This window comes from Oryzias latipes, chromosome 7, assembly GCF_002234675.1.
Source record: "Oryzias latipes chromosome 7, ASM223467v1".
In the NCBI taxonomy this organism is placed as follows: Eukaryota; Metazoa; Chordata; class Actinopteri; order Beloniformes; family Adrianichthyidae; genus Oryzias; species Oryzias latipes.
Window position 1 is genome coordinate 31,408,210 of NC_019865.2, and position 15,366 is coordinate 31,423,575.

General features: G+C 43.6%; 1 long non-coding RNA gene across 1 annotated transcript; it reads left to right on the forward strand.

The window, feature by feature from the left end:
• The first annotated feature begins 5,904 nt into the window (after positions 1–5,904).
• LOC110014716 lies at positions 5,905–6,377 on the forward strand. The gene is made up of 2 exons (XR_002289714.2): positions 5,905–6,092; positions 6,171–6,377. It is a non-coding gene; the product is annotated as an uncharacterized LOC110014716 (long non-coding RNA).
• Positions 6,378–15,366: the final 8,989 nt, after the last annotated feature.

The window sequence follows — 15,366 nt, forward strand, 5'->3', positions numbered from 1 at the left end:
AATCATGAAACACAACAGCAAATCACGAAACACAACAGCAAATCACGAAACATAACAGCAAATCACGAAACACAACAGCAAATTACAAAACACAACAGCGAATACTGAAACACAACAGCAAATCATGAAACACAACAAACAATCACGAAACAAAGAAGCAAATCACGAAACACAACAGCAAATACTGAAACACAACAGCAAATCACGAAACACAACAACGAATACTGAAACACAACAGCAAATCACGAAACACAACAGCAAATCACGAAACACAACAGCAAATCATGAAACACAACATCAAATCACGAAACACAACAGCAAATACTGAAACAACAGAAAATCATGAAACACAACAGCAAATCACGAAACACAACAGCAAATACTGAAACACAACAGCAAATACGGAAACACAACAGCAAATCATGAAACACAACAGCAAATCATGAAACACAACAGCAAATCCCGAAACACAACAGCGAATACTGAAACACAACAGTGAATACTGAAACACAACAGCAAATCACGAAACACAACAGCAAATCACGAAACACAACATCAAATCATGAAACACAACAGCAAATACGGAAACACAACAGCAAATCATGAAACACAACAGCAAATCACGAACTACAACAGCAAATCATGAAACACAACAGCAAATCAAGAAAACACAACAGCAAATCAAGAAACACAACAGCAAATCACGAAACACAACAGCAAATCATGAAACACAACAGCAAATCACGAACTACAACAGCAAATCATGAAACACAACAGCAAATCATGAAACACAACAGCAAATCACGAAACACAACAGCAAATCAAGAAACACAACAGCAAATCAAGAAACACAACAGCAAATCACGAAACACAACAGCAAATACTGAAACACAACTGCAAATCACGAAACACAACAGCGAATACTGAAACACAACAGCAAATCATGAAACACAACAGCGAATACTGAAACACAACAGCAAATCATGAAACACAACAGCAAATCACGAAACACTACAGCAAATCACGAAACACAACAGCAAATACTGAAACACAACAGCAAATCACGAAACACAACAGCAAATCAAGAAACACAACAGCAAATCAAGAAACACAACAGCAAATCACAAAACACAACAGCGAATCAAGAAACACAACAGCAAATCACGAAACACAACAGCAAATACTGAAACACAACAGCAAATCACGAAACACAACAGCAAATACTGAAACACAACATCAAATCATGAAACACAACAGAATATCACGAAACACAACAGCAAATACTGAAACACAACATCAAATCATGAAACACAACAGAAAATCACGAAATACAATAGCAAGAACTGAAACACAACATGAAATCATGAAACACAACAGCAAATCATGAAACAAAACAGCAAATCACGAAACACAACAGAAAATACTGAAACACAACAGCAAACTAATTGTGTATGATTTTTTAAATGTTATTAATTACTGTTTTCTTTATGTGGACATTTTAAATACATGAAACAGTCCTGAAGCATTCTTGCTAGAGTGGTCTTAACGGAGAGGGAATACCCTTAATACCGGAAAAGAAAAAACTTTACCTTGTTAAACGTTGTTGTAATTTTTATTGTAGTAATACAATTGAAGAAATGCTTTTGGACTGTCTCAAGTATTGAAAATGTCCACATAAAAAAGACAGTAATAGGGAAATGTAAAAAATAATACACAATTAGTTCCGTTTCTGTTAGACGCCGTTTCTCCGCTTTCCTTTTTGTGTTTCTGTATTTTTTCATTTGTATCGAGATTGTTTTTGTAATTCAGTATTTGTTAGTTTTCATCTCTGTCATGTGTTCAGTGGTTTGCTGTTGTGTTTCAGTATTTGCTATTGTGTTTCAGTATTTGCTGTTGTGTTTCGTGATTTGCTGTTGTGTTTCGTGATTTGCAGTTGTGTTTCAGATTTTGCTGTTGTGTTTCGTGATTTGCTGTTGTGTTTCTGTATTTGCTGTTGTGTTTCGTGATTTGCTGTTGTGTTTCGTGATTTGCTGTTGTGTTTCGTGATTCGCTGTTGTGTTTCGTGATTTGCTGTTGTGTTTCAGTATTTGCTGTTGTGTTTCATGATTTGAATTCAATTCAATTCAATTTTATTTGTATAGCCCAAAATCACAACAAAAGTCGTCTCGATGGGCTTCGAAGTAAAACATGAAATCAAAAGGATCACGAATACAAAGAGTTCAATAGAAAAATACTAAAATGAACTAACAAACTGACTAAGCTGTACTGGCATCCCTGCCCTTAGACCCCCCTTCGCGGTAAGGAAAAACTCCCAAAAAAAACGGATTCCGGAAAAAACGAAGAAACCTCAGGGGTGCTCACATGAAGGAGGGATCCTCCCCCAGGACGGACAGGCGATTTACCAGAAATCTTAGAGAAGAATTAACTTATCTAAATCTACAACTACATATTTAAAGTCCAGCAGACAAGCTTCATCCAGCCGTGGTTGTGGGGACAGTCAAAGGCGCGAGTCGAGCCTGAGACAGGAACCACAGCCAGGTGTAGGAGCAGGAGCAGAGGCGAGGTACTCGGTCAGGTACAGAGCAGAGACGAGCCAGAGATGAGCCAGAGGCAGGATCCACAGCCAGGTGTAGGAGCAGGAGCAAAGGCGAGGTAAACGGTCAGGAACTGGAGCACGGATGAGCCAACTGGAGTCTGGAAGCACTCCCACTCCCCAGGAGGGGAGAGGAAAAGAGGGACAATACATGAATCACACTGCACCAAACAGAGGCATGGAGAACTAAATGATAAATGATGATCAAGAATAGAGAAGAGAGGAAGGGTAGAAGTAAAAAAAGGAAAGAGGACAGAACCCCAGTGCACCATAGTTACCCCAGCTTCAACTTCTAGCAGCCTTTTAAAAGAAATAGTTATTATTAAGTTTAATTTAAACAAATTAACATTAAGTTAAATAATCTCTGAATACTAACTAGTCTGACAATAAGCCTGTCCAAAGAGGAATGTTTTCAGTCTAGCTTTGAATGTAGAAACTGAGTTGGCCTCTCTTCCATGAGCTGGGAGTTTATTCCATAAGACAGGGGCTTGGTGACTAAACGCTCTACCTCCAACCGTACTTTTACTAATTCTAGGAACCACAAGCAGTCCTGCATTTTGCGAGCGAAGTGATCTCATTGGATGGTAAGGGACTATGAGGTCCTTAATATAGGACGGGGCCATTCCATGTAAGGCCTTATAGGTTAACAGGAGGATCTTGAACTTGATTCTGGAATCAACTGGGATCCAGTGAAGTGAAACCAACACAGGAGTGATGTGATCTCTTCTGCTAGTTCCAGCTAACAATCTAGCTGCTGCGTTCTGAACAAGCCGGAGACTTCTTAAGGAACTCTTAGGACACGCTGCTAACAAGGAGTTACAGTAATCCAGCCTTGACGTAACAAATGCATGGATGAGTTTTTCAGCATTACTCTTAGAAAGTATATTTCTGATCTTAGCAATATTCCGCAGGTGAAAAAAGGCAGTTCTACACGCCTGAGATATGTGAGCCTTAAATGATAAATCCTGGTCAAATAAAACCCCAAGGTTTCTAACTGTGGAATTGGGGGCTATACTTATGCCATCCAGGGAGACTATCTGAGCAGACAGAGTATCTCTGAGGTTTTTAGGACCAAGTATAATGACCTCAGTTTTTTCTGGGTTCAAGAGGAGGTAATTAATTGTCATCCAGGTCTTGATGTCACTGATGCAGGCGTTCAGTTTCTCTATCTGGTCATTCTGGTCAGGTTTTATGGATAAATACAACTGCGTATCGTCGGCATAACAATGAAAATTAATGCTGTGTTTCCTGATTATGTTTCCTAGGGGTAGCATATAAAGCGTAAACAGGATCGGTCCCAAGACTGAGCCCTGTGGGACTCCATAGTTGACTCGAGTGCACTGAGAGGAATGGCCATTTACATTAACGAACTGATACCTATCGGACAGATAGGATTTAAACCACTGGAGAGCAGATCCTCTGATCCCTATGTCCTGCTCTAGTCTATGGAGTAAAATACTGTGGTCGATAGTGTCAAAGGCTGCACTGAGGTCCAACAGGACCAGAATAGAAAGTAGTCCCTTTTCTGAGGCCAATAACAAGTCATTAGAGACTCTAACTAGTGCAGTTTCCGTACTGTGGTGAGGTCTAAACCCCGACTTGCTGTTATGTTTCATGATTTGCTGTTGGGTTTCATGATTTGCTGTTGTGTTTCAGTATTTGCTGTTGTGTTTCGTGATTTGTTCATTTGTACTGGGATTTGCTGTTGCTGTATCTGAAATGTGAGCTTGTCTTGCACCTCTCGGCCACCGTACTCATCAGCACAGCCACTGAATGAACACTAGAGGGCGCCAACAGCTCAGCTCCACCTTCTTTTCAGTTCATAAACTTTTTGGTCTGCATGTGAACTCTTTATACCATGGTCCGGGTGAATACTCAATTCTGATTGGCTGCTGAGTGTGCATTAAAAAGTGATACCACAGGATAACTGCACGGTGAAAAAAAAAGTTCCGGTCACATATATTAAATGTTCTATATCACTGCGCCAGCTTCTTTAAAACAACCTATTGCTTCATCATTTGGATAAAAAAAAGCGGTAAGAGGTGAAGGTTACTATTTATTTCTTTTGAAGGGCCCATGGCATAAGTGGGTCAATGGCCTTCGAAGTATGCATTATCACTTTTAACGTACTTCGCGGAAGCAACCATCCTCCGCGAAGAGGACGGATGCAGGCTTCCACGGCGTGTGTTAAAAAGTGATAATGTAACTTCGTCGGCCATGAACCCTTACATAACCTGCGTGCGGCTCTTTCATCTTTGTGCTGCGCTTGCGCCAGAGCGCCCCGACTATTGTGTCAGCCTGTTGCTATAATGACCGTATGTTGCGCTCTCTGTGTAGAACACTGAGGAGCGCGTGGAAAACAACTCTCAGCTGCAGAGGATGTGAACAGGTGAACAGGTAAAGAGGCGGGGGAAGGGCTTTGGCTTAAAACTCTGTCAGATGGAAACACGGGTGTCAGATTCAAACACAGCTTTCACTGCGAGAGTTGAAGCAGAGAATTTCTCTGGGATGATTTTATGAACTCAAACATGGACACAAGATTACCATGCAGAACTCTCTCCACATTCTCCGTGTCTACCATGCATTGACAAACACAGACATCGCTCCATGCATCAGACAATTACTTTAGCTGGTAGCTCCGCCTACACGTGACCGCGGTATCAGGCTTTTAAGAACACAATTTCTAATAGGCGGGGCGGGCCGTTGCACACCCCCAACAACAGGTTAGATGACAGAGCCCGGTCCATTAAGCGTTTCTGCCGTTCACGGAGCTTCAGTACATAAGCCACACAGCCTAACGTAGTCCGCTATTATATATTAATGAGGGGGAAAAAAAATCAGCCGAACAAACCCTAAAACCGCCCAAATTATGCAAACCCGCCCAAAGCCGTTTTTACCCGCAAATTTAGAACCAAAACCGCCAAATCTGGCAACACTGAATACATCTGATAAATAAAAGTGTCCCTGTAACTGTGACAAAAGGATAAATGTTTATCAGAATATTATTCCATTCCCACGCATATTAAAATATTATTTTGTGGGAACGCTTTATTTCATTATTTTACCCATGTCAGATCCCGGGCTCCGTATGTTACAGCAGGTGTTCCATGGTGTTTTTCCAGCAGGTGTCTGTCTGAGTCCAGTTCAGCACACAAAGCTTGATCGAGCTTCAGTTTTAGCCTTTAGTCTTTTCACCAAGTTTGAAATTACTTAAAATGTAGAGAACTGTTCCCACAAAAGTAGCGTCGTACAAAACATTTTTCAAATTTAAGATACAAACATGAAACACATGCAGTGCACCCCCCCATACACACACACACACAACATATTGAAGCATAAAACGAGACACTGTGACATGGTGCCTCTGTCAGACTCCTCCCCCCTTCCTCCTCTGCTCCATTCCTGACGGTGACCAGCTGACTTCACTCATCTCATCAAGCCACTTCTACTTAAGGAGATCCACTGCCTCTCTTCTACGCCAGTTCGTTGTTCCTCAACGGTGCTTAGTCTGGTCAAATCTAGTATCATGTTCCATGTTAATCTGCCTCTCAATAATCTTGCTACGCCTCACTTACAGGATTACACATCCACGGGTGCTCACCTGGTCACCGAAGTTTTCCCTGGTTCCACGTCCCGCCGTCCGCAACTGCCTTGCTGTTCTGGAAACGTCCTGCCGAAACCCTCCGGCCACGCCGCACCTTCAAGCCAAGGACTCTAGCTCATTCCTCCATATTTCGAACTTTCAAGCTATATTCCTTACCAATTATAAAATACCTCTCTCTTACCTCTCGCCTCCTCGGTTTTCTTCCGGGTTCCAGCATCTGGGTCCATCAAGTTAAGACATACCATGACAGAACGAACTGGCCAGACGCCCGACCCAGCTGATCCGGAAGGACTCCGCTTCGCCATATCGCAGCAAGGAATGATTCTTAGTCATGAAGCGGATGCTCTCGCCCAGATGTCCTCGGCTCAACAGGACCTTCTTCATCGCCTAGACGGTATTACACAAACCTTTTTGGAACTAACCGAAAAAGTCTCTACCCCCGCAGCGCTTACTCAGCCGCCGTCTTCCGGCAACACTCCTACTTCCGCCACGTCATCAGAAAACTTCCGCCTCCAACCAGAACCCTTCTACGGGGATGTCAAAGCCTGCGGCGGATTTTTACTACAGTGTAATGTCATTTTTCAACAAGCACCAAGGTATTACCAAACTGACCATAGCAAAATCACCCTGATAGTCACTGCATTACGGAATAAAGCTCTCCAGTGGGCTCAAGCATTTCTGGCCAGCCATCCCATCACTCACCTGCCTTTTGACCGTTTTATTGAGGAGTTCCGTCTTGTGTTTGATCAACCTCGTAAACAGGAGGAAGCTATCCGACGGTTGCTTAGCCTCCAACAACGCAACCGCTTGGTTTGTGATCATGTCGTTGATTTTAGGATCCTGGCAGTGGAGGCAGGCTGGCCCGACACTGCACTCAAAGGGATCTTTTACCAATCACTGAACGAAACTATAAAAGACCATCTTTGCTCACAGCCTGAAACAAATAGTTTCGAAGAACTCGTCTCTGCAGCCCTCCGGTCTGACATTCGGCTCAGAGCCCGTCGAAATGAAAGAAATCAACAGAACTGTAAGCAAACTTACAACACACCCATCCATACCCCTATGGGGAATGTTTCCTCTCGTTCTAGTCCCGAACCTTGTGTAAACGTCACTGAGGAACCCATGCAAGTGGGTCATTCCAAGTTGACAGCAGAAGAGAGACAAAAACGCAAGTACGAGGGTTTATGTTTTTATTGTGGACATTCAAATCACATGGTCTCGCAGTGCCCGCTCCGTAAACCTCTGAGTACCCCATTAGGCGACAGGTCACAGGGGAAGGACTCTTTTAACACTAAAGAAAACGTCTTTCTGTTTGTGCCTGTCAAAATATCCCATAATGGGCTAGTTCATGATTGCAGGGCCCTCATTGACTCTGGCGCTGAGCACAGTCTAATTGACCAGCACCTTGTCAAACAATTTTCTTTGCCCACTGAACCACTTAGCAATCCTATTACTGCGGCCGGGTTGGGCGGCAAACAGCTTTCCCGTATCACTCACCGAACTAAACCCATTTTAGCTCTTACTTCCGGTAACCATCGTGAATACATAAGATTTTTTGTTACCCAATCGCCACAAACTCCTATCATTCTGGGGTTTTCATGGTTACATCTGCACAACCCCCACATCGATTGGTCTACCCTCCGCATTACTAACTGGAGCACTTACTGTATGGCCAATTGTTTACACTCTGCTATTCCGCCGACTACCACCACCTCCTCTGGCGAGATAAATAATGTCGACCTGTCCAAAGTCCCCTCTTGCTATCATGATCTCAAGCCCGTGTTTTGTAAAGCTAAAGCTAGCGCGTTACCTCCCCACAGGCCGTATGATTGCTCCATTGAGCTCCTTAGTGGTGCCACCCTCCCTAAGGGAAGACTGTTTAACCTGTCCGGTCCTGAAAAAACAGCCATGGAGCAATATATTCAAGAAGCCCTCTCCTCTGGTCACATCCGCCCCTCGTCTTCTCCTGCCGGTGCAGGGTTTTTCTTTGTTGAAAAAAAAGACAAGTCTCTGCGGCCCTGCATCGACTATCGAGAACTTAACCAAATCACGGTCAAGGATAAATACTCCCTTCCCTTAATTAACTCCGTTTTTGACTCTGTCCGGGAGGCTCGTATCTTCACTAAACTAGACCTCCGCAATGCTTACCACCTGGTCCGCATCAGAGAAGGCGACGAGTGGAAAACTGCCTTTAAAACACCGCTAGGCCATTATGAGTACCTCGTCATGCCGTTCGGCCTCACCAATGCCCCTGCGGTATTCCAAAGACTGGTAAATGACGTTTTACGTGATTTTCTCAACCGCTTTGTCTTTGTCTACCTAGACGATATCCTCATTTACTCCACCAACCCTACCGAACACGAACATCATGTCCGCCTCGTCCTGGAAAGACTGCTGGAAAATCAACTGTATGTTAAGTCCGAAAAATGTGAATTTCATGTACCTACTGTCACCTTTCTGGGATACATTATTGAGGCCGGTAGCATTAGGCCGGACCCATCCAAAATCGAGGCCGTCGCCAAATGGGAGATTCCCGAGACACGCAAAAAACTGCAACAATTTTTGGGTTTCGCTAACTTTTACAGACGCTTTATTCGAAACTACAGTAGCATTGCTTCACCCCTCACCCAACTCACATCTGTCAATAAGCCCTATGTTTGGAGTCCTGCCGCGGACAAAGCTTTCGCCAAGCTCAAGGAACTTTTCGTCTCAGCTCCCATCCTAATTCAACCCGACGTTAAGAAACAATTCATTGTCGAAGTTGACGCATCAGATTCTGGGGTAGGGGCAGTCCTCTCCCAACGTGAGGATCACTCCGGCAAACTCAAGCCTTGTGCATTTTACTCCCGAAAGCTATCTCCCGCTGAGCAAAATTATGATGTCGGAAATCATGAACTTTTGGCAATTAAACTGGCATTAGAAGAATGGCGTCATTGGCTGGAGGGGGCAGAATTACCGTTTATCGTCTGGACGGACCATAAGAACCTGGCATACCTTCGATCCGCTAAACGACTCAACTCCCGTCAGGCCCGTTGGTGTCTGTTTTTTGACCGGTTCAACTTTACAATCACCTACCGTCCAGGCAGTCGTAACATCAAACCGGACGCTCTCTCCAGGAAGTATAGCTCCATCGAAACCACTACTGACTCTCCCATTATTCCCACCAGCTGTTTTGTGGGTAACCTCACCTGGGATATTGAAACAAAGGTCCAGCAGGCCCAAGGTGAGAAACCTGATCATGTAACTTGCCCCCCTGGAACTCTCTTTGTACCCTGTTCTCTTAGATCCGACGTACTCACATGGGGACATGCTTCTCGCATTGCCTGCCATGGAGGGGTTCACAGAACCTTTAACCTCCTCAAGAAACGTTTTTTCTGGCCCTCCATGATGAAGGATGTTCGCGAGTATGTGGCTGCCTGCACAACCTGCGCTCGTTCCAAGACCTCAAACTCCCCGCCTGCTGGTCATCTGCTACCTCTCCACACTCCCAGCCGACCCTGGTCCCACATCGCCGTGGACTTCGTAACTGGACTACCACCGTCTCAAGGCAATACCGTCATCTTTACCGTTATTGATCGCTTCTCTAAGGCTGTTCAATTTATTCCCCTTCCTCAGCTACCCACCGCCTCCGAAACAGCTGACATCCTTGTCAACCAAGTATTCCGCCATCACGGCATCCCCACCGACATCGTCTCTGACCGGGGTCCCCAGTTCACGTCCCACGTTTGGAAATCATTCTGCTCCGCCCTCGGAGCCTCTGTAAGCCTCACTTCTGGATACCACCCACAGTCCAATGGGCAGGCTGAGAGGGCCAACCAGGAGCTGGAGGCGGCTCTTAGGTGTCTGGTCGCCCAGAACAGTGCTGACTGGTCCAAGTTCCTGATATGGGTGGAGTATGCCCACAATACGCACCCTTCTTCGGCTACGGGTATGTCCCCTTTCAAAGCCTCCTTAGGGTACTCACCACCTCTGTTTCCATCACAGGAACTCGATCTGGCAGTGCCCTCGGTTCAACTACACCTCCAGCGGTGCCAAAGTATTTGGCACCAGGCCAGGGCAGCTCTCCTCCGCACCAAGGAGAGCAACTGCCAGATCGCCAATCGTCACAGGGTGGTGGGGCCCAACTACCAACCTGGCCAGAAGGTATGGCTGTCATCTCAGAACATTCCCATCCAGGCTACATCCCGTAAGTTGGCACCTCGCTATATTGGTCCCTATGTCATAGACCGTGTCATCAACCCCTCTTGTGTCCGATTACGCCTGCCAGCAGCACTCAAGGTCCACCCTTCTTTTCACATTTCCCAAATTAAACCTGTTCATGAAAGCCCTTTGTGCCCGCCGTCCACTTCCCCGCCGCCCGCCCGTATCATCGACGGCGCTCCTGCCTTCACGGTTAGTCGGGTGTTGGATGTTCGGCGCCGTGGCCGTGGCTGGCAGTTCCTGGTGGACTGGGAGGGTTATGGTCCAGAGGAACGCTCGTGGGTCTCCCGTTCCCTCATCCTGGACCATACCCTCATTGATGACTTCTACCGTGCCCACCCGGATCGGCGTCCTGGACCGCCAGGTGGCGGTCGTTGAGGGGGGGGTACTGACATGGTGCCTCTGTCAGACTCCTCCCCCCTTCCTCCTCTGCTCCATTCCTGACGGTGACCAGCTGACTTCACTCATCTCATCAAGCCACTTCTACTTAAGGAGATCCACTGCCTCTCTTCTACGCCAGTTCGTTGTTCCTCAACGGTGCTTAGTCTGGTCAAATCTAGTATCATGTTCCATGTTAATCTGCCTCTCGATAATCTTGCTACGCCTCACTTACAGGATTACACATCCACGGGTGCTCACCTGGTCACCGAAGTTTTCCCTGGTTCCACGTCCCGCCGTCCGCAACTGCCTTGCTGTTCTGGAAACGTCCTGCCGAAACCCTCCGGCCACGCCGCACTTTCAAGCCAAGGACTCTAGCTCATTCCTCCATATTTCGAACTTTCAAGCTATATTCCTTACCAATTATAAAATACCTCTCTCTTACCTCTCGCCTCCTCGGTTTTCTTCCGGGTTCCAGCATCTGGGTCCATCAAGTTAAGACATACCATGACACACTGATACGATCTGAAATAGAAATCTGGCTTGTTACAAAGTAGGGAAACGATATATTGGGGACCTGTCCAAGTCAGGGACCCCCCACTCACCTTCGCAGATGACCTTACCATAGGACCCCCCCCCCCCCCCCAATTTACCGAGAAGATTTGATCACTGATAATAATAATAATAATAATAATAATAATAAATTTTATTTGTATAGCGCTTTAAATGGCACACAAAGACGCTTTACAACACGTGACTGATGTGGAGGATTCGTCTGAGGAAAACATTGGAGTTTAAAATGTAAAAGGAGTATCATACATAAAAGAAAAAACAGAGATGAGTAACCAGATAGATACATTTCTTTTATAAATCAAATAATATATTTTAATAAACATGAAAAAAGATAGAATCAAAGAAGTAACATAAAATAATTTAAATACACAATAAGCCTCTAGATTTCAGCTAAAAGCCAGGATTATAATGTAGGCGTTGAACCTTCCTTTCAAAACAAGAACAGTCTCTGCGGCCCTGAGGCATGCTGGGAGGCTGTTCCACAGGCGAGGTCCAAAAAAAACCGTAATAAAGCCTCAGCGAGTGTTTCAGTTCTGACTTTTGGAATAACTAAGACGCCTGAACCAGACGACCTCAGGGCTCTCCTGTAAAATCATATCAGAAAGATATGACGGCCCAAGACCATAAAAACATTAAACTACAGATAAACTCCTCGTCAGCACGCGTGCAGCTGAGTTCTGTAGCAGTTGAAGGTTTGGTATCCTTCTACTGGGAAGACCAGAGAGCAGGGCATTACAATAATCTAACCTACTGGAAATAAAAGCATGCATTAGCACCTCTGTGCTGGCAAGAGAGAGGAACGGGCGGACTCCGTGTTTTTAAGATAATAAAATTCATTTTTTGTTATTTTTTATTTATGGTATAAAATTCAACTCAGACTCTAAGATAGCACCCATGGTTCTCACTCACTAAGAAGTTATAAAATGTTTTTGTTTAGATGACTTTATGTCTAAAATACAATTTTAAAAGAACATTTACTGACTTTGTCATCAGGAGACACACCGATGTAGAGTTGTGTGTCATCAGTGTAGCTACCGGTATATAAATAAACACCATGCTTTCTGATGATGTCCCCAAGTGGTAGTATGTATAGATTAAAAAGTAGCTGGCCTAAGACTGATCATTGATTTCACGGACTGTTAAGGAGCATGTATCCATATACTTACATAAAATCTTCGATCTATGAGACGGGAGTAGAACTAGTTAAGAACAATACCAGAGAGACCCAAACCTCTCATCCCAGTAAGTAAAATGTTATGATCTATGGTATCAAATGCTGCGTTCAGAACCATTAGCACCATGACTGACAGTGCGGATTACATCTAATATCATTTACTATTTTAACAAGGGCTGTCTCGGTACTGTGGATTGTCCTAAAACCAGATTGATACTTTTCATGTATATTATATCCATTTAATAAAGTTTTTAGTTAGTTAGACAGAAACTGTTTTTTCTACGATTTTACTCAGAAATAGTAAGTTGGATACTGGTAGATAGTTATCAAAGGTGCTAGGATCTAGGTTACTCTTCTTCAGAAGAGTCTTCACCTCTGCCACTTTAAAGGCAGCCTTCAGCTCTCATCTGTTTGCTCAGTTGTTGGACAAAACAACATTAAAAAATAAACAAAAGAAAAGAAAAAGAAATAACCATGGAAATACCATGGTTTACTAAAACGGCAGCAACACTTGAGTTTTTGGCATGTGAAAATGTGAAAGAAAACTGAAGATCTTTAAACCTCTAAATGCAAAATGAAGAATCTCAGCCTTTTGAAAATGTGTCTATAAAATTCTACCATCTTAAATAAAAAAATAAAATAAAAAAACGGTGACTGAATTGGCACCATTTGGTTGGAGCCGGAAGTAAACCATTTTCTGTGGGTGGCGTCACACTCACTCAGTCCAGGGGCCTGTTTCAGAAAGGAGGTTAAGTGTAAACTCTGAGTGCGTTAACCCTGAAATCAGGGAAACCCTGGGTTTTCCGTTTCAGAATGGGAGGTTTGTTAAACCAGAGAAAGCAGAGTAAGTCAAACCCGTTTCTGAAAGAGAGGTAACTTAAACACGGAGTCAGTGTCCATGGTTACTTATGCTGTGAACCTAACCTGGTGGGGAGCAGGTTTTATTCTCTAAACTCAAGGTTTCTGCCGGTCCCCTCCCCATTTTAAAGACGAAGCGGTATTTTTCGCTTTAACCTTCATTGCCCAAATTTCCGTCACTCAGAGACAAGTGACAAGAATGGCTTGTCCTTTTTTGGAGGACCCAATAGACGAGGAGGCTGCATTCATTCGTAGAGTATTACATTTACGTCGTACGAGGATTTTGAGACCTAGACTCGATTTTTTGTCATTTCCCCATATGTTTTTGTTTGAGCGTTACCGTTTTTCGTTGCAGTCAATTACATATATACAATGAAAACAACATTAGATATGTATTGCTATGTAGATGTTTCATATGTCAAATATTGTCAACAAAGCCTACATCCATGACATGCTCAAATTTGACCTGATTGAATTATGTTTTTATACTTCATTTTTAGCTTCTTTTAATTCCTGCAGGATTGCATCTACATGAAAATGAAATCAGGGACATTGAATTAGATTAATGTAACAATTTCTTTTTGGAAACACAATTTGCTAGCACAGCTCACTTTCTTAATCCCATATAAACCTATACCACTTGATCAATACAAGGGTAGACATAAACTCACTTTTAAAAACACAATTGAATGTATAAATATTAAACTGACCAACGTTTGCAAGAGGGGAAGGTTAACAAAAAAAGTCCTCTAAACATTACCGACGTTAAATGCATTTTTCCCCCACATTGGTTCTGTTCAATGTGCAGCATTTCATGCAATTACACCAGGAATGACACTTCAAAAGTAAGTAAGTATTTCACACCTTACACTATTTAAAAAGTTATTACAACCAATTTTTATAACAATGATTTATATGCAAACTTCCGCATTAACTGGAGCAGCTATGTTTTCCACGCTAACTGTCTCTGTTTTGCAGATGCAGCGGTGTTGCTTTTCTTCTGGAATATGTGCTCATATTCACTGTAACTCTGCAGCAGCACGTCAAGTTCAGCTGGCGAAAAATACGCAGACCTCTTTTTTTCCACGGTTGCCATGGTGACTTGTAATATCTGCGCTCCATTGATAATGGCTTCTTGTATTGTTGCTGGTGCGGTGGGGGTCTTGGGGTGGGGATGGCTGGGCACTCTCCCTCCTTCTTTTCACGTTCCACCATCCATTTTAGAAGAACATAAACACTCACCTGAGCACAGGTGTTAGCTCAACAGACTGAATGACTGAAATATTTCACACTAGTTGGTTTTAAGGCATAAGTATGCGTGTGAGCACTATCTGTTTTGTGTACATGTCGACAGGTGGACATTTTTGCAACTAACAGGTGTGTTTATAACATTTGAGTGTGTGTGTGGACAGGCTCCGCCCTTTTTTTTTGTTTTTTTTTACATTTGAACCTTACCATAATGATTAACAACCAGTAAACTTGTTGCTTTATGCTGCTTCATGGTCTTACCCCCCTTCCGCTCCTATTATCACCCCCTACCCCCCCTCTATCTAACGTCCCTCTCTCTTCTTCCCCTCTTTCCTTTTCCGTCCGGTCCAACACCAAAGATTTTCAGACATGTTTGAAATTAATAAAGTTTGGCCTCAATTACAAAAGGGGTTTATTCAGACATACCTTTGGTTTGTCTGAAGATTAATAACCCCTCTTGTTAAAGTAAAATATGTCCAACCCAAGAGGCCCTCAGCTCTCATCTGTCTGCCTAGCTGTTGGACAGGACAAGTTAAGAAAAAAAAAAAAAAAAAAAAAAAAGATAATGGCTTCTTGTAGTTGCGGTGCGCACGCTTACCTCCGAATCAGTCCACTCAGAATTGATTGACCTAACTCCGATCAGCTTCTCTGAAACAGAAAACTCAGAGTTGTTAATCTCTCGATTTACCAACTCAGAGTTCAAGTTCAACCTCAGAGTTGGTTGAACCTCCTTTCTGA